Raw genomic sequence first — 20986 nt, 5'->3', positions numbered from 1 at the left:
ATGGTTTACGTGAAATTCACGTGAAATAATTTCACGTGAAAATTTAACGTGAATTTCACGTGAAATCACTTCACGTGAAATTAACGTGAAATTCATGTGAAATTCATGTGAAATTCATGTGAAATTCACGTGAAATGAGATTCACGTGAAATTCACGTGAGCAAAATTTGGCTGTGTATGACTGCAAACAGATGATAATGGTTCAGTGTGATAAGATTAAAAATATATTGAACAAATTTTAACCACTCATAATTAAAAGTTGTTTTTCATTTAACAAAATGCAAATGAAAATGAAAACCTGTTCTACATAAGGTGTAGGGGCTGCTTACCCTTCCGGAGCACCTGAGATCACCCCCAGTTTTTGGTAAGGTTCGTGTTGCTGTCATTAGTTTTCTATGTTGTGTTTTGTATACTGTTGTTTGACTGTTTGTCTTTTTCTTGTTTAGCCATGGCGTTGTCCGTTTATTTTCGACTTATGAGTTTAAATGTCCCTTTGGTATCCTTGCCTCTCCTTTCATATTTTTATTTAAATTTATTATCACCTCAATTGATTTGTTTTTTTGTTTTAAACAACGAGTGAATTCATGCTGTGGGTCTTAAACCATTCACAAACAATCATATACAGATGACACCACAAAAACATTCGTTAAAGATGCCGGATATACTTGTAGTCAGTGCTAATCAGTCTTGATGTATGACGTTGTGATTTTTGCCAAAACTTAAACTTTTATGGGCGCAACCTTAGGGTTAGTTGACATCCGCAAGTTGTTGGCTACTTTATCGGATTGAATGTTTGATTTTGCTTTACATGATAAGAGAATCATTGCACTGTATAATTATTTTATCGCCTACATTTTTTTTTCAGGTTCCGGTTACATTTATTCTCCTATTTCATGTCGTTCAATCAACAGATCAAATGTAGAAACTTAATAAGCCACAACTGACTAAAATTTATCTTTAATCAGATAAAGAACTGGTTCCTTGTCATTTTTTACCTTTACTTAACTTAATGTCTTTTTGGTCGTATCAGCAATTTGTGAATACGTTTTGGATTTTCGAATATTTTTGCCTCAAGCATCATTATTGTAATGTTCATCCGGGGCAGTAAAATTGGTACCATTAATAATGTTTCGATTATATTATTAAGTCTGCAATATGATTGAATGACGCCGCACATACGTTTATGGTTACCTCGTCAAAGCAACAGACAGCATTTAAAATATGACTGCAGCCGCCAGTGCTATGGGCTCCACCACATCTTTCAAGCTTGTCACAGTTTCCTCCACCTAGTGAACATTCAGATATGTATCCTGAAATATTTTAAACAGATATGAAAATATCAAGGAAACAATAAAAAATCACATTTCAAACAAGGACATACAACACCATTGCCAAACAATCAGGTGAAAAGACAATCAGTAGTTAACCAAAAATCTCACAGAAAAGTACAGAATGAGCATCTAAATTCCATTTTGAGCCGAAGGTAAGCCGAGGTCCCGGGGTAGTTTTAGTCAATCTATTTCACTGCACAAATACTTTATTTGTTAAATGGCAAGCAAAAGTGAAAATCCAACAATAGAAATACTATTTGTTGATAAGTTGTGTGTGCATACATTGAGTTTTCTTTTATATAAATAAATGGTATACGTAAATAAGACAACACCCAGAGACAAACATCCTAAAGTGTAGCATAAAGTTTGCAACAATATTCTTAGTTCTTATAATAGTTGGATTATAAATATTTATAAATTCAGATCTACCTTTATCATATATCGTCTACTGTTGCCTATTAATTATAATACAACGGTACTATTTATTAAATCATTAGAAATCAGTATCATCCTTTATGTACTTCTTAAAAAAAAGCCCAACTATTTTAAAAGTATATGCATTTACAGTAAAAGAGAGGCGAAAGATACCAGAGGGACATTCAAACTCATAAGTCGAAAACAAACTGACAACGCCATGGCTAAAAAAGAAAAAGAGCGACAAACAGTAGTACACAAAACTATACATAGACACACATAGAAAACTAAAGACTGAGCAACACGAACCCCACCAAAACCCGGGGGTGATCGCAGGTGATCCGGACTGGTAGGCAGATCCTGATCCACATGATGCACCCGTCGTGTTGCTCATGTAAGTACAAACCTGGTAATAAGTCAAATTCGGTAGGTCATATTCGAGTAAAAGGGACGGGATTGTAGTTACGACATTAGGAACATATCCGCTATCATCTAAGAAACGGATATTCCATAACGGTCAAACAACTCGTGATGACGTCCGTAAAACTTTCGAAGGGATGATTTCAACTTCACCACTTGGAACTCTTAGTTTAATTACCTCCTTGTGAGCAGCAACCCTCTTTCGAGGAAATCATGATAGGAAATACAAGCCTGGGAATATCGTATCAATTGGGAGATATATACTCCGTACGCAGGCGCTGCTGGAATGTTGCTACATAGAAATGGAAAGTTCACAATGGGGAAATCATCTCTTTTGTCGTAAAGTTTTGTTTTCAACCGACCTTCATTGTCAATTTCTAGATGTAAGTCAAGATATGTGGCAGACTTAACTGTATCGATTGTATCCTTTATCTCAAGTTCGATGGGATAGATGCATTCAACAGAGTCACCAAATTTTAAATTATTTAGTGAGAGAATCATCTATATAGCGGAAAGTAAAGTTAAAGGATACTGCTAACTTCTTTTCTTTCTTCTTAAGAAGTTCCTGTATGAGGTCAGCCTCATATGAATAAAAGAACAAGCCGGCAAGAATAGGGACACAGTTTGTTCCACTGGGAATGCCAATTGTTTGTTGAAAAACACGTCCTCCAAAAGTAACAAATATGTTGTCGATCAAGAAATCAAGCATCTTGATATTGTCAGTTTTGGAGAATTTTTTGCTCCAATCAGAGTGATTTTTTTACAAATTAGGAATTATCCCTCCCTAAGACAAGATATTTGTATCTACGTTGGCCATTCTTTTTTAATAAACAAATCAGGACAAACTCTTTCAATTTGTCTTTTAGTTTGGAATGGGGAATACTTGTGTAAAGTGTTGGACAAAACAAATCAGATTTTTTTTATATCGTTTTTAAATATTTTGTATAAAAGAACATTCAAATTCAGATATGACTTAAGAAAAACGAGGTTCCTATGGACAAGCATATACACACGTTGCTTGGAAACGCAAGATTTTTTTTAACACTGAAGCCTACCTTCTTAAATATCTGTCAACAAATTTGCCAAAGCAATATAGCCAAATATACAGTTCAAATCAGTATAAAAAAGTAACCATTACTATATTTTTTGAAAATAAATTAAAAAAGTACAAGGAAAAATAGCAGATCAAGGTATCTTACTTATGGCCAATTGTTCACAAAGTTAAAGTCTAGCAAGACCTAGTGTTAACTAGTGTGAATTTGACTTTGTATAGGTTAGTTCAACCACGCATTAGTAAGAACATTCTCATTTTCAATTATCAGTTGGAACATCTAATGTAAAAAAAAAGATTATTGATTTGATAAGACATTTCAATACCACAACAGAAAACCCTAATGGTATTCTTATTGTACCATAATAACATTTCTATTATTTATTTTATATGTTAAATAATTGTAGATGTATTATACTTTCTGAAAATAACATCATCACTCGTAAATAAAAGTATAATTTAATGGTAGTCAAGTGTAATGAGGTAATACTAAAAATTTTCAGTTTAGGATTTGGACATTTTGGATAGAATTACAGTCAGAGTTTATTTCACACACCAACCTCATGAACAGTGCAAGCATAGGAATACTGTCATCAATGTTTTAAAAATAGCGTTATGGACAGTGCGGGAAGACACAATTCTATGCCAAGAAAAGAATTGTGCAAATATAACAGATATAAATGAAAAAAATAGTCGACAATCAAGGTTACTGTGACGTCACTTTTTGTGGCATTGATACATTCGTGTGACGCAGAGTTCATAATTCTATTGTGGTGTAAATGGGAGGTGTCCGTTGTTATTCTGTGGTTTACATGTTGTAATGTACTATTATATTATGTATTTATGTATGTCCTGAGTGTTCTTGCATTTAGTTGTAATGTATTCCTGTCACGTAATGTTGTCATTTTAGCGGTATTTTTTACATTGTCATATAAGCGGGAGGTTTAGCTAGCCATAAAACCGGGTTCAACCCACCATTTTTTCTTAAAATGTCCTGTACCAAACCAGGAATATGGCATTTGTTATCAAATAGTCCGTTTCTATGTATGTTGGTGTTTGTTTTTGTAAGAGTTCAGTGTTTATATTGTTCCGTTGTTTTCCTCTTATAGTTGATGTGTTTCCCTCGGTTTTTGTTTGTGACCCGAATTTGTTTCAGTTAAATCGATTATGACTATTAAACAGCGGCATGCTACTGTTCCTTTATTCAATTCATGTATCATAAATGAATTAACTATGATATGATTTGACATTTTGTCTTCACCCAACTTCATAATGGCAGAAGATCAATTGTAATGAAATATAGCAGTATAAAATGACAGATTATGATATCATGTTCTAATCAAGAGATAACTGTATTGTATTTGAAGCTTGGCCTACGTAAAACGTGGATTTTACGGTCGCAAATTGAGTTTTACTAGCGACGCATAGCGGAGGCCAAGCTTCACATACAATACGGTTATCTCTATTGAAATACAAAATAAACAAATCAGTCCATTCAGTCATTATTTCGTATGCCGTACTTTGATCTATAATGGTTTACTTTTACAAGTTGTGACTTGGACTGAGAGTTGTCTCATTGGCACTCATACCACATCTTTTTATATCTATTATTTCGGTGTTAAATTTCATATAACAAAAATTCCGCGAAATGATGTTATTGTCTTTAGCAACTTAACAAAGTGACGTCATATGTATGTTTCCGGCTTCAAATGTAAACACCAGGCGTTTTCCGCTTCTTGTTCGCCTAAGTATGTAACAAAATTAGACAAAAAGAACATTTTAGGTGAAAAAAGTAAGTTTTTATTATTTTTGAAGAAATAACATGTCAATATATTTCAGAATTCAAAATATTTGCTTCCCTTGTTTGCAGACAGTAAGATAGAGGATTTTACGCTTGTTGCCATCAAGTCAGAACCATACATAATAATTGCATTAGAATTGTACATATAATCAAAACTTGGTATTACAAAGGGTACAAACTGTACTCAAATAAAGAAGAACCTTATAAAAACAAAAAGAAAAAGTATCTAACAAAATTCTTTAGTTTCACTTCCAGATATATTGATAAAGCTCTGTCACTTAATAACCCACATTTCAAAAGTACTTACATGTCATGAACTTCATATTAATGACAATACCGAAAGTAGATGGTATGCATCATATCTTGATCATTACCCCGATATAGACACAGATGGACGACTTTTAAACTTTTAAACTAGAATCTATGACAAACGTGATGATTTCAACTTTCTGATTGTCAAATTCCAATTTCTCAGCAGGAACATAACCACTACTCTGTCCTACATTTGGATACAGACCACGCATAACATAAAATAAACGCACGTTAACGCCGCGTGCACACATTTCGTTAGTTAACTTCAATTTTCGCGTTAACCAGTAAACGTGCGTTTACTATAATTACGTTAACGCGATCAAATTGGAAATTTCAAATGTCTCCCCGAGTAAACGCGCGTTTATTCTGTGTCCGTTTAGTCAGTACGAAACAGGCGTTTACTAAGATTTCGCAAGTTTATTGCTACCTGCAATTGAAAGTAAACCGGCGTTTACTACAGATTTCACAAGTGTATTTTCTACATGCACTTGAAAGTAAACGCGGGTTTACTTTTTGCGTTAACTAATGGTGTAAATTATAAAAAAAAACGTCGTGTACATTTGTACATTTCTTTATTTTGTTAAAATGACTTTTAACTTAATATTTACGTATATGTAAAATCGTAACAATTCAAAAGCACTTTTAATTCGATATATTTACATTTATTAATTGCAATAAAATATAGTTCCAATAATCTTGAATAGCGGATTTTCTATATTTCTTTTTTTCATAATTTACAAATATTGATTCCCAAAAATGTTTTTAAAAAAAATATGGCAAAATTAAATACTACAAAACTAGATGTACATGTAAAATTATGTCAGATTTAATTGGGTCATGCTTCAAGAAATAAAACAAACGACTTAGCATTCAAACATTTTGTTCCATGCCGTAACACATTATCTATTCATCTAAAAATTTATATAAATAGTTGTGTGAAGACCAAGCATAACATAAAGTACAATAGAAAAAAGAAATTATATCACTTTTTACTGTTATCGACATAAAGAGTTCTTAATTTGTGTCAAACTTTTTATCCTTAAGGACCAAAACGAACAGAATTTAAATGCCCTTCTATATTATGCTTACAAAATAGAAAATATTAGCCACTTTTTTTGATGCAGCAACAAATTTTGCAATTTCAAACTTAAATTTCTTCACTTTTATGTCTTACAATCCATTCTGAGTTTAAAGTACTCAATTATCAGGCCAGTACAAGAATATTAAGAGAAAAAACAAATATTGTCACTTTCATTGTTATCGACATAAATATTAGCAGCCGTAGACTTATAGAGCACTCAATTCGTGATTTATCTTTTTGCTTTATGTACAGTTTAAAATTTTGAATTTATTTAATACGTGTCATATCATGCATTGTACTCTTTAATCTATTTGTTTGTCGAAAATGTGCAGTAAAACATTTTTACGTAGCTAGTTATGTGATATAATAGGTCAGTGTATCCAGGATACGACGACAATCTGCGTTAACGCGCGTTTTCTACAAACTGTAAACGTGCGTTTACTTTTAACAAAAATAAAAGACGTGCCTTTTTCACGTTTACGCTGAAGTAAACGCCCGTTTACTGTTTATAAAATTAGAAGACGCGCCTGTTTCGCGTTAACGTGGAGGTAAGCGCGCCTTTACTTTTTATGTCTCTTGATATTTTGAAGTTAACGCAGAGTTAACGCGGCGTTCACAAGAAGTGCACGTGAGTCATCGCCGCATAAACTGCCCGTCTACATGTAATGCTTGGTCTGCACCCAACTGTATGGGGTTTTACATATGTCAGTAAATACGTTACCAGCTTGCCTGCTCAGGCTATACGGACTTCGTTAACAATGATGTCATCCTAATACAAAAACTGCTCCAACAGAGTAATGAGGTAGAACGACTGAAATTGACACTTCATAAGCATAACGGTCACCGTCTAAAAAATTGGTTGGCCGATACTCACTAGCGTCATGTTTACGGTGTCTAAGATCTCTAGAATACCGGTATAGTCGTGTGATCTGTAATTTTTATCTCTTGTGTCCTTTTCTTGATTGTGACATTTTGACTGAGTGTGGATTCGCATTGCGGGTGATGCATAGATATCAGAAGACGTTTACCCTGTCGACACCCCCGGTATAGTTCCTTTTACGGTTCCATCAGTTTTTTATTTGTTTGTTACCTTGATTTTTCTCTTCTTGATCTTTGAAAGTCGTCAATTATTAAACGAATAGCCAATGAAAATGTCGCAATATCGTTTTATAATGCTGGATAAGCTAATATAATTAACGCATGTTTCGTATTTTTTGTCATACCACACTACCATGATACGAGAAACGTGTCTTCATGCAAGAAATAGATAACAGGCCACAAAAATAAAAAATACATTTTTACTGTTTTTATGGAAAAACTCAGATGCTCAAAATCTGATTCGCTTCATTAATAATTTGGTCTGGCGTGAACATTTTCTGATTTAATGCTCAATTTCTGATGATAAATGTCAATGTCAGAAAAAAAAAGGTTCAAAACGTAAACTTGATACTACAATGATATAACTTCACAATAAATAAAACAATGCGACTTACATTTAAAATGATAATGTTTCATACTCCTAACTCAGTTCAGATTGTAAAAATACCAAATGAACATATAAATGATCATGTTTGCAACTTACTCAAGTTAATTAAGATATTACTCTAGAATCTCGTAATCCCTAATTTTATCTCGTCTATACAAGTTGTTGTTGTTTTGAGAAAACTGAATAGAATCGTAATTTGGAGTTTTGATATATGATACCATCTTAGCAAATGAATAAAAAGTTACGGAACTATCAAACCAAGTTTTGACTCTGGCAACGACATACGAGAAAAATAATTTATAATCAAAGCAGACAGAAATTGAAAATAAATATTAACCTACCGTTCAATAAATCGTTCTTTAAGCAGACATGACCATTTGACTGTAAAGGTTTACACTTTGTTTTCTCTGGGCAGGGATTACTTGGCCAACAACTATCTGCATCCTGAAATATAAAGTACTTGATAATTATATTTACATACAGACACTAGAAATATACAGTTGACAAAATAGGAATATAATTTTTTAATTTCTCAATAATTTCCAAAATTCTGGTCTCGCGAGTACTTGATGATGTTAATTCCAGAACAAAATTCGCCCTAAGGGAGCAACCATTTAACTTCTAGGGGAGTTATGGTTTTTTGTCTGAGTCAGAAAATTTATTTCCATTTTTGTTTTAGTTTTTCGACGCTACCAATCAAATTATTTTTTTCAAAATTTAACACTATAAGGTATGGGGATAATCTGCATTCAGAATATTTTTTTTTGTCATCTGCTTGACCACAATATTTTTTCCCTCAAATTAGGGATCAGAATATTTTTGTAGGAAAAAACCATTCCCCCCTCTTCGAAGTTAAATGGTCGTACTCTAACTGAATCGGTATCTAAGGTATATATTGTGAAATATTCAGTGTCAAGTTATTCTATCTTGTTTATTGTTCTTTTAGTAGTAATGAAAATATAAACAAAGTTTTAATAAATTTGAGTGAATTCATGAAATAATCCAAGGTTAAAAAACCCGAACAAAATTTGAGGGAATCGCACGAACTCCAAAATGAGCGTAACCGGTTGCGTCGACAGATTAAGCGTCTCCTGCTATGCATGTAATAGCCGTTGTTTCGAATCCATGCTAGGTAAAAATTAAAAAAAAAAAAAAAAACAGGTTATTGATCTCACAAGGACATTTTGGTTCTAAAATTTTTCTAGATATATATATGAAAAAAATAAAGATTTAAAAACTACAAACGATGTAAGCTTACCATTGTCCAGTATGTTATGTTTGAGTAACTATACCCTGACCTGCTGATCAACTGACTTTCTAAGTTCGAAACAGACAACAGCTCGCAGTTGAGAAAATCCTTGTGAAAGTTTATACCGTTGCAATTCTTTATCCGTAAACATTCTCGAATGCACATTTTGGGACCAATATTGTCGCGAGTTAAGATAATATGAGAGTCCATTTTCTTGTTTTGTTGGAAATTTCCACCATTTACAGTATCTTGACAACACATCCTTATTTTAATATAAATGATGTAGATAAAGATGATTATCATGTTTGTTGAAACGAAATACAGTTATGTTTCATGTATTCTAAACTGTTTAAATTATTACCGTCGGAGTAATTGAATTTTAATTGAATTCGATGAAATTTAATATATCAAAAACGAGAATATAAATTGTTTACATTAACAGTAATGAATTGTTGACGGTATGGATATCATATTATGCTGTCAAATATAATAAGTTATAAAAATTGATATGTTTACATTATAGTGATATGATAATAAAGAAATGCGATGTGATTACCAATTAGATAACTACCAACCGGACATCAAATTAGCGACTATTGGTTCCCACAAGACTGTTTTTCGTAATCATTTAAGCAATCAGCAAATACAGATTTCCTACTTTCAATATGAGATTAAAGTACTTGCTTCCTTCCTAACTTACATCTTGATTATTAATTTAGTTGTAACAAAAAATACAGGATATAATACGATAAGATAGGGAAGTGAATGTAAATGTATTTGCGGGGTTCTAAAGTTTTATCCGCTCGTCCATATCTATTTTATTTTTATGAATTTGTTCCTAATCCTTATAAAATGACCTCTAGTAGAAGACGTAACTGTAAATGAGTCTCTTGTTTTCCTCTGATTATTTGGTTTTTAGCTGTTTGATGTTTATACAAATTTTTATGAATTTTTCTTCCCAAACTTTAGTTCTCGAGTTAAAACTCATAAAGGTTATTCATAAAGGTTATTTCGGAAAAATGTGCCTCGGCATGTATCAATACGGACATTCCGAGATAATCTATTTCTCCAGGTCAAATCTGATTTATTCGGACCAAATTTCAACGTTTATATTATCATTATGCTTTGCTTTTCGATATCTAGAGTGTCACTAAAGAGACATCAATTTCGAAATGTTCAATAATTGGTGCAGCAAAATTGGTTACGATTAATATGATTACACACATCAGTTATATGTTTAAGTCAGAAAGTTAGGCATAGTTGGGATAAAATATCGACTTATACGGGTAATTTCTATTAATCATAGGATTTCAACAGGGTAAGTGAGTCAAATAAGAAAGTTGGATTTATACCCCTAATAAAGGGCTGTAGGTCCCGTGAGGTTTCAATTTTAGGCTTGTAACCAATCACTGTATAAGATAGGTTAACAATATTTGGTGTTTACAAATGTATATCCGTTTGACATATGTCAAAAGTCTTTGACACTATTTTCAGGTTAACACATATGAAAAAGCTTAAGTCGATACCGTACCTGATACACTGATGAACGAAATTGTGTATGCCTGTTGAATGTAACGGGTATATTTTCTTCTAACATGTCATATAACTTCGACTTGTTTTCCGTTCAATTCATCAAATTAGATTTTGAATTTTTTTTCTATGCATAATAAGAAAGTAAAATAACAAAAATACCGACCTCCAAGGAAAATTCAAAACGGAAAGTCCCTTAACAAATGGCAAAATCCAAAGCTCAAACACATCAAACGAATGGAAACCAACTGTCATATTCCAGACTTGGTACAGGCATGTATTTATGTAGAAAATGTTGGATTAAACCTGGTTTTATAGCATGCTAAACCTTTCACTTGTATAGCAGTCGCATACAAATTCCATTATATTGACAACAATGTTTGAGCAAAACAAACAGACATAATAGTTAAAGATTTCAAAATGGGGGTACAGCAGTCAACATTGTGTTATAATCTTAATCACTATTTGTCGTTGGAATACAGTTTCTTCTACCGGTGGCACTTTCCTGGAAAACAAACGCATGGATGCCATTATCATGTATTACTATGCAAAAGAGAGGCAGAAGATAACAAAAGATAGTCAAAGACATAAGTCGAAAAACGAAAAGATGATGCAACGAATAAAAAGAAAAACGACCAAAAGACAACAGTCTATAAACCACAACAAACAAGACTTAACACTGAACAAGTCGAACCCCATAAAAACTTAGGGTGATATAAGGTGCTCAGGAATGGTACTCAGATTCTGCTCAACATGTGGCACATATCGTGTTGCTTATGAAAGTAAATGCCCAGTGATAAGTGTAATTCGGTAAGTTACATTCGAAATCGGAACATATTTGTCGTCATATGTGAAACAGATATTCCATAACGGTCAAACAAAATGTGATTGCGTCTGTCCAATTTCCAAAAAGATAACTTGGAACATCATCTATATAGGGGAACTTGAATTTAAAGGATAATGCTAGCTTCTGTTCATATCTTCCCAAGAAACTCCTGTATGAAGTCTGCTAAATATGAATAAAGCAATTTGTCGGCAAGCAGAGGAGCACAGTTTGTTTCTATGGAAATGCCAATTGTCTGTTGAAAAACCAGTCTTTCGAACGTAACAAATACGTTGTCAAATAATCAATCATTTTGATGATGTAATTTCAGAGAGTTGCGATATGTCTTTTACTTTGGGATGGGGAATACTTGTATGAAGAGTAGAACAGTCAAATATTTAAATACTTTTGCAAGATGAGTATGAGAATTAGTATTAATATCCAATAATGTTGCAACCTGATTAAAATACAAATCCTGTGTCCAAGCTATGCTTACAGAATCTAAAACTTTCTGTTCTGGTGATTATTACATCAGCCAATGAAATTTCCGCTTTCAAATTTTGAAATGTGTGTTTTAATCCAATAAAACCAGAAGATCCCGAAAGATCTGTTAAACAGAAAGTAGAATAGAACGTTTTCAGATCCTTGTAACCGGATTTGTATTTTATTCAGATTGCGACAATACAGAATACTACTTTATTTTGTTGTTCTAAATACCACATTCATTTAGCCATGAATAAAATTGAAATCTTTAGTTCTTTTTCAGGATTGAAATTAAAAACAAATAAGACAGAGGGGTTATGGCACAGGCACTTGTCTCTGAAAAAAAACCTTTATAAATAGATTCTTACATTGGTACCAGTAGATTATCGGATTTATCCAATCGAGATAGTTAAATGATCGAATTTTAGAGTCCGAGGATCTGCGAGGACTTTAAAATTGATAATTTCACTATCGAGATTGAATAAATCCGATAATCCACGAGAAAGCTATGTTAGAATCTGTTTCTCTAATGATCATCAAAAAATTTTCATTTTAGGTAAGATTTATAACACATATCTTGACAAATTAAATTTGGTATATATATGTGAGACTCAGATCGACGTCCGGTTTCTAATCGACGTCCGTTCCTCAATTCGATGTCCAAATCTGACGTCACAATGAAATAAGATTCGAAATCGACGGCCAATTTTATACCCCTCTAATTGACGTCTTTTTTATTATTCTTAAATCGACGTCCAATCGTTGACTTCTCTAATCGACGCCCGTTTTATGGACTTGCTGTAACGACGTCGTAACTTTATTAAATGACGTCGTTGATAGCTTCAACAATGGATCAAGACACAGTACCTAATGAAGGATATGATTTGGAGAAAAAAGAAAAGAAAAAAGGAATAAGCAAAGATCCAAACGCCGAGACATTCTGGACCGACATGCCATTCATGGAAATAACCAAGGCATAGGAACAAAACTGCAAATGGGGACCTAAAAAGAGTATAACAGATTGAAACTTGGATTGTCTGAGAGAGTTGTGAATACCGTTCTAAGTCAATATTTTTACGACCAAGATACAAAATTAATGTTTAGAAAATCTGTTGATTTAGATGTTTACCATTGGAGATGTGTAAGTAAAATTGAGTTAGTGGATATGATAAAAGAAAACCACAAGAAAAACCACAGAAAAGCTGATACCATCTACGAAGCGCTAATAACTATAGTTTTTCCCCGTTGTAAAAGAAACAGTCAAAATTCTTTTCAGAACAGAAGTTAAGTGTCAGCAATGTGCCAGAGCTATTGAACTACCGAAAACTACAACAGCACAAAGACCAATTTTAGCAGCATATCTTAACAGTCGCTGGCAAGTAGATTTGAAAAAGATGCCAGTAGTAAGAGGATTTTCATAAGTATGCAATATAATTGATTGTTACTCAAGATTTGCTTTTGGAGGACCAACAAAAACCTAGACTACTAAAGAAATAACAGATTTGATTTTAAAGTTCCTATACCTGTTAGGATCACTAAGAATTTTGCAGTCTGATAATGGAAAAGAATTTTCAAACTCCAACCTAGCAGATGTTATTGATGTGTTTAAAACACGATAAATCCATGGGCATCCTTATCATCCCCAAAGCCAGGGCCGGATAGAAAGGTTTTACAGAACGTTAACAGATTTTTTTTAGAAACCAGATGTCTTTACACAAAGACTGGCCGTCTGAACTTCAATAGTTTTACTATAACTACAATAACAGAGTCAACAAAACACAAAGCCAGCAACTCCTTACCAGTTATTTTTCAAGCGACCAACTTTTGTCCCTCCAGTAGATGAACAGGTGAGTTAAGGTTTATAATAATGCCGAAATACATTCTAACGCTATTTTACTAAAAAAAAAGGAATATTGAATGCCATATTTGCACATTTATTGTGAATGTTGAGTTTTACTAATTTACTAAAAAATAACTTTCAATTTCTCTGATTTGAAACGAGACTTATTTAGTGAAGCACGATTTATTTTTCGCATTTCGAAAATATTTAAAACCTTTTTCACAGAATTTCCTCATGTTCTTTACAGTGAAATATCAAATATAGAATAATCTTGATCCGTGATTACACGAAGGTTTTAAACGTTATTTGTGTCAGACGCCTGTTGAAGAAACAACCCTAAAGGTGGTGCCGTAAAAAATAATACTAAAATTTGATCTTTTGTTGTTAAAGTAAAATTATAAATTCCAAAAGACAAAATTTTAAGAGTATCAGCATAACAAACTTAAAGTAAGAACAAAATGAATACTCCATAAGACAATAATTTCATTAAAGACATAACAAAAATATTGATAAAATTTAAAAAGTCCGTATAATTTCACTCTTTACTTTAATTATTACACACATGCAAATAGTTTATTTTTAATAGTGTTTCAATTTAAAATATTTGTAGATTCCATTCACAATCCTTACCAAGGAAGACAGATTATTTTATACCACAGCACATTTCAGTGTAGAGGATGAAGATTCCGAATATCATAGAACAGAAGTATCTACAGAATCATATACAACTTTTGTTTGTAAAATAATTTTCTCTATGCAACAGCTTATGGATTTACCAGTCCTAGTTAATATAAAAAAAACCACAGAAGATCATCCTCTAGTTATAAGCATTTTATAAAGAGAGATTTAACATTTACTTGTAAAGTACTATAAACCAGCGTGCCAAAAGTGCAAAAAAAAAAAAAATCCCGAGGTCATCATTACACATACGTTGATACTTGGTCGCGTAGCAACTAAGTTACAGTTGGTACAATCCTATCATAATACGCATACCCTGTCGACACACCTTATTGTGGCTGTAATGTTATTACAAGTTTTTTTGCTTTTAAATTCCTTTTTGTACTTCTCTCATGCTGGTGGATCCTTCTTTATTCGGGTTAACTTTAAATGTACATTTGCTACTAAAATTTAAATCTTTTTCAGTTGTAAATTTAAAAAAAATGGGGGGAGGGGGGCTTCACTACAATAAATGGTTAAAATATTTGCAAAGACAGTGTTAACTATAATAATTGCCAGAATGAGTAAATTGCAAAAATAAGGCAAGACAAAATTGAAAATTTAAATAATAAAAAAATTTATAAATATTTTCTTTTAAAACGCAGAAGCTATGGATAAACATAAGATATTATTGTAGGTTACAATCTGTAATGAATAACAAACTTGAAACAGTTTAGATCAATGTAGAAATGTCAATTATAACTATATGTCAAGAACAACTTTAACAATTAGAGATACAACCTATTTCGGTGTTTATGACACGAATGAAGACGAATCAAGTAAAGGACAAATTAATGCTACAAACGACAATAACAAGACTGAAAATGTCCCTAAGGTAGTCGAGAGCTCAAAACAGTCAAATTCGATAGAAGAAGACACTGACGAAAGAATGTGTATTGATGTCAATGAAATATGAACAACTGTATTTATGTATGTGAAAAAGTAAAAGTAGATGCTAAATTGCAAGACAAATGAATAGACAAAATACTAATTAGGTTATCGCTAAAAAAAACCACACACACACACAAATGAAAAAAAAAAAAAAAAATCCAAAAAGGTCTTTTTACAGAAAAATAATTAACACATATTTTGTAAGATGACTACATATTTTTGAAATTTCATTGTGTTACAAACAGTATAAAAATAACAAATCAGTATTTCACACAAGACTTAAAAAGCGCTGTAACTCACCAACCAAGAATGCTAGTTTTTGTTGTTAATGTTGTTGGATGACTGTCTCATTGAAGTAAATATAACACGCATGTACTTTTATTAAAATGTAACGTTAAATGTTAAAAATAGGAGATAGTTCAATAAGAGCTAACTAATTGGAAATCTGTGCGAAATTACTCTAACAATGTAAGTAAATGTTGAGAAAAAACGGGTATTCGAGTATTCGAGAATCGCTCGGTAGTACCGAGTATCGAATACCTAAACCATCTCGACTGATCGGGTTCCTGTTAGAATATTGCTGTCTTTTTTATATAAAATTGATCTTCTCGAGAACCTCTTTCGGAAAATTAAAAATGCATCACTGATTAATCATACTAGTAAATAAAATACATTGTGTTTCAAATGTTTGTGCTAAATTGTCATTTCAAAAGCTTCCAAAAATACGTGGGCTATACCTAGGCTTACACTTTAAACTAAACATGTCTTAGCCATTCCGTCACATCGGTACCGTCAGAACAAATATTTTCGTCTGCAAGGCTGTGATGTACAATTTATAAAACCGACTGTCCCCAATAATAGTTGACAAGAAAATGTTTCCAAATAAAAGAAATTCATTGCATCCTATGGTGACCCTCAGTGAATAGTTAAACTTCTAATCCTTACGCCTTTGTAAACTTTAAATGTGTTTTCGTAACGATTACCAAATACTATTGTTTTATATGGTTTTTCCTTTTTATAATTTTTAAAAAGGTATTCAATAAATTATATTGATTAGATTATTGTTTTTTACTTAATTAGTACTTGTAGGTAAGGATGTTGTGTAATTCTTTGTCCCAGACACTTATGTAGATGGGTTTTCGTCCGTTGAACAACAAACCACAGAATGTGAAATATGTATTTTTTTGTGTTTCCGTGTTGTACATATATTCACAAGAAAGTACTCGAGTATCGCTCGATAAAACTAAAAAAAAAAACAAATTATTAAGGAAGATGTTGATTTCGACCCATTGGCCAGTGCCAGTCATTATTACAGAGGTATCTATGAGCGTCAGTTTGGAACAGATATTACCAATACAAGTAACCCGTAACCCAAATTTCGTAATATTTAAAATTTGTTACCGTTACCGTTTAAAGACAGTACCGTTCAAGAGTATAATGTGATGAAAATTATTAATTTTTGATTTCTTATATTATTGCAAATTGAAATTTGTCACTCTTATGAAGAATAAATTAATATTTAACCCAACTGATAAGATCATCCAGACTGAGGACAAATTTATCCTAAAAGTGATGTTTTTCTTAAAATCTACATGTTATACTTTTTGGTTGATCTAGACAAAGTCGTAATTTTAAATGCACTTTAAAACAAATTATTTATTTTTCAGAATTCATGTACTCACAAAAACATCAAGTGAACGAGGGACTTACACAATACTTTTATAATGAAAGGCAGCTTGAATTATATTCCTTGGAGTTCTTTGGGGGAGGCTGTGAAAATGTATTTACTCCAAGCGTCGGGGAAGTTTTACAATTTATGAAAAACCCCGCCATGAACAAAGAAACAGCTATATTTGTCAGTTGATATTGGCGAAGAGGAAAATGCGTAAATGTTATAAATAATATGTATAGATATTTGTAATAGAAGATGCCAATTAACACAAAGAACAAATTTGAACTGAACCAATATCAGCTTAGACCTTACGACTTTTAAACATATTATGTCTGACAAATAAAATAAGTTTAAAAAAAAATGTTTTCTAAAATCTATTATCGATGTACACAGGTTGTGATATCAATTTTAAAATTTAAAAGATTATGCATGTTATATAAAAATAAGGAGATGTGGTATGATTGCCAATGGGACAACTATCCACTAGAGTTCAAATGAAGTGGATGTAAGCAATTATAGGCAACCATACGGCCTTTAACAATGATATAAACCAATACCGTAAAGTCGGCTATAAAAGGCCCCGAAATGAAAAATGTAAAGCTGTTTTAAGAAACTAATTGTCTTTATAAATTACGAATCGTAATGACTTAGTAGAGTATGAGAAGGAACAACAAAGTCAGTTACATCTCTTCCCAAAGAATCAACCAAAACAAAACAAAGGACTAACATAGATATATGACAACAAGACAACCACCGACATCTTATAACATAAACGTGCATATTAATATTTATCTCGAAAGAAGTTAATACAATCGATCTACGTTGTTGTATATCATTCATATTCATATTAATAAATGACATGTGAGTATACGTCAATGAGAAAAAACCCAAACGACTAAGAAAACTAAGTGACATCTAGAGGGCAACATTCAGTCTTCAACAGACTTTGTAAGCTATTTTTCTACAAATTTCTGAGTTTTACACCTGGAGTGAAACATATACAAAAGAAATGGGCATTATGTTTTTATGCTGTGCTGTTACACTACTGTTCCAGGTTAGGGGAGGGTTAAGTGCTAAAAAAAATGTTTAATCCCGCCACATTCTTTATGTGCCTGTCCCAATGCAGGTGCCTGTAGTTCAGTGGTTGTCGCTGGTTTATGTCTGTCATATTTGTTTTTCGGAATACTATAATTGTAAAGTTAAGTAGTTAATCATTCCAACATTCAAGATAATATAAATATTAAATCCTGCGTCTGTCTCCAGTCCACATCTCACTGTATGTCTATTTATCAATACAAGTTTACAATTTCTGCCTAAAATTGTCAGTTTAGAAATCTTGTCACAACAATATCATCTCTAATCATATATCTAACATAATTTTAGCTAATATATGAATTAGAAGTGTTTAAACAAAGCCATATTTGCAAAAGTTGTATGTATGAAGTTACCAGTCTGATGTGCGAATTCACTTAAAGTTTTATAGAAATGACTGCTAACTTCTGTTTTTGGCATAATTTTTTGAGCACAGTTATTGTTTTTTTTTATATACAAAAGACCTTTATAATGATAAAATCATAGTATTTACAGGTTCATTTATCTATTTTAGGACCCAGGGGTTAGGCATTTTTCTCTGTTTTTTGCCACTTTGGTCTCGACTGTTAGTGAAAGAAGTTTTCTACTAGTATAGAACTCACAGAAAAATGGCATTTAACATTTTGTTTTTAAACTATCTAAATATATTTATTGGAGGCCTAATGGAAAAATATTTATATATCAACTAAGTGCATAACCCATTCGGCACAACTCGGCAATCTAACAAAGCAGAGAAGTGAAATCTGCCACGGTGTGCCGTTTGATGCAATACCCTCTTAGAATAAAGAATCGTTGTTGTTGTTTAATACATAAAAGTTATGAGATTTAATATTCATAGAAACATTGAGAAAGGACACATCACTGCTTATAAAAACAGTTTCTAATTAACTACGATGGTTGAAATATACCCTTGAGAAATCATGTGTTATATACCTGTATCTTAAAATTGATCATGCTCATAATTAGCAAACGCTTAACAAATGCATATATTGGATTTGTAACTTTAAATCCAGTGTTAGGTCGCCTATTTGAGAGGATATGAGACACAAAGAAAAGAATTTATGTACAATTAATAGTTAAAGTTATATAGACAGTATAATAAAAGAGAATCGAAAGATACTCATCTAATAAGTCGAAAAAAAAAAAAAAAACCGACGACGCCATGGCAAAAAAACCGAACAAAAACCAAAAGACAAACAACAGTAAATCAAACACAGCATAAAAAACTAAAGACTGAGCAACACGATCACAACCAAAAACCGGGTGTGTTCGCAGGTGCTCTTAGAGGGTAAGCAGGTCCTGCTTTATATGTGCCACCCGTCGTGTTGGTTAGCAATACTGTAAGGTTTACGGTACGTTAATATACATATTAATGATTTTAAAGACGTAGTGGTCCTATGTTGAATATGAATATCACCGATAATGGTCATTTTCTGTTCCTTAAAGTTAATAAAACGTTAAAATCATTTAAAACAGTAAGTTGTTGTTATCCCGTAACATAGACGGCCTGAGTCAGAATTTTGGTTTTAATGCTCTTCTTTGGTATTGTTTTGACCTTCTTACTGTTTTGATTCTGACGACACTGACGAGTCTTTTGATTTGAAGGCAAAACGATCATCTGGTGCATTCTATTATAAGCCTTGTATTAATTAATTTTTTTGAAAGATGATATTTTGTTTATACTATTATGTTTTAGAACATACCTACCATAAAGTGATGTGTCATAGACATTGTTTGTTGTGCTGTTTGATGTACAATATAAAAAGGAAAACAGGAACAACTAAAAATATTAGTGATACGAAAACCAAACCAGCTACCACCAACCAAAGAAGACCTCACTGCGGTTCTAAGATGGAGAACAGCACTAAAAGCGCTGTTCCTTTTGCTTTTTGTGTGTTTTTTTGCTGTGCATGTACTGATTTTGTGTCATGGATGGATACCCCATATTCTTTGTTTATCTATTATACATCCATAAATTTATGAGTTAAAACCAATACAACCCCTTTTCCTTTCTAAACTGTATGTCGTAAAAGTAAATTGCACAATTAGAGATCTGTACAGTGCAGCTGCCTACATAATATCTACTTGAAGAAGAAAATATATGACGGCATGTAGATAAGCACATCGTAGATACCAGCAGGTTTAAAATTTTGTACGCCTGAAGTGGGCTAAAAAATTTAGCATACAAAAGAAGTTTGTCACACCTGTTATTTGAATACTGCTTTCATGACGTCATATTATTGAATTTTATTAAAACCGGCAGTATTTTTGATAGGCCAGTAAGAATTTGAAAAATATTATAGTTCTAATTACGACACTAACATAATATTTTACAGCTATCATACTAATTGTTCAGCATAAACACTTGGAATAATCAGTAACGGTATGAATCGCTTATCATAAGTCAAAGATAAGAAGGTAACACAATTTCAAAAAAAAAAAGATTCATTTTCAAACTTCCGACGACGAAACACTTAACTATACTGAAAACTCAAGCTAAAAAACATGGGTAAACACTGGTTCTAGGAAATCGGGATGGAGGTGGAGCAGTTTCCGGTCTACTTATGTCACACATCGTGCAAAATCTAATTAGTAAGTTGAAAAACTGAGACAGTTACTCTACTCGTGTACTGTAAGTTAATTTTAATTGTTCCAAACTTTTGAAATAAAGTAATAAACAACTGTACTCATAGAAAGGTTCAGGGAGTAATTTAATACAGTTATTTTTTTTTAACATACATTTTGTTTTTTTAAACATTTATGCTCTCACCTATCTCTTTTTCCTGAATATGC

Source organism: Mytilus californianus, unplaced genomic scaffold, assembly GCF_021869535.1.
Source record: "Mytilus californianus isolate M0D057914Y unplaced genomic scaffold, xbMytCali1.0.p SCAF_22, whole genome shotgun sequence".
Taxonomy (NCBI): Eukaryota; Metazoa; Mollusca; class Bivalvia; order Mytilida; family Mytilidae; genus Mytilus; species Mytilus californianus.
This window is presented reverse-complemented; position numbering follows the sequence as displayed.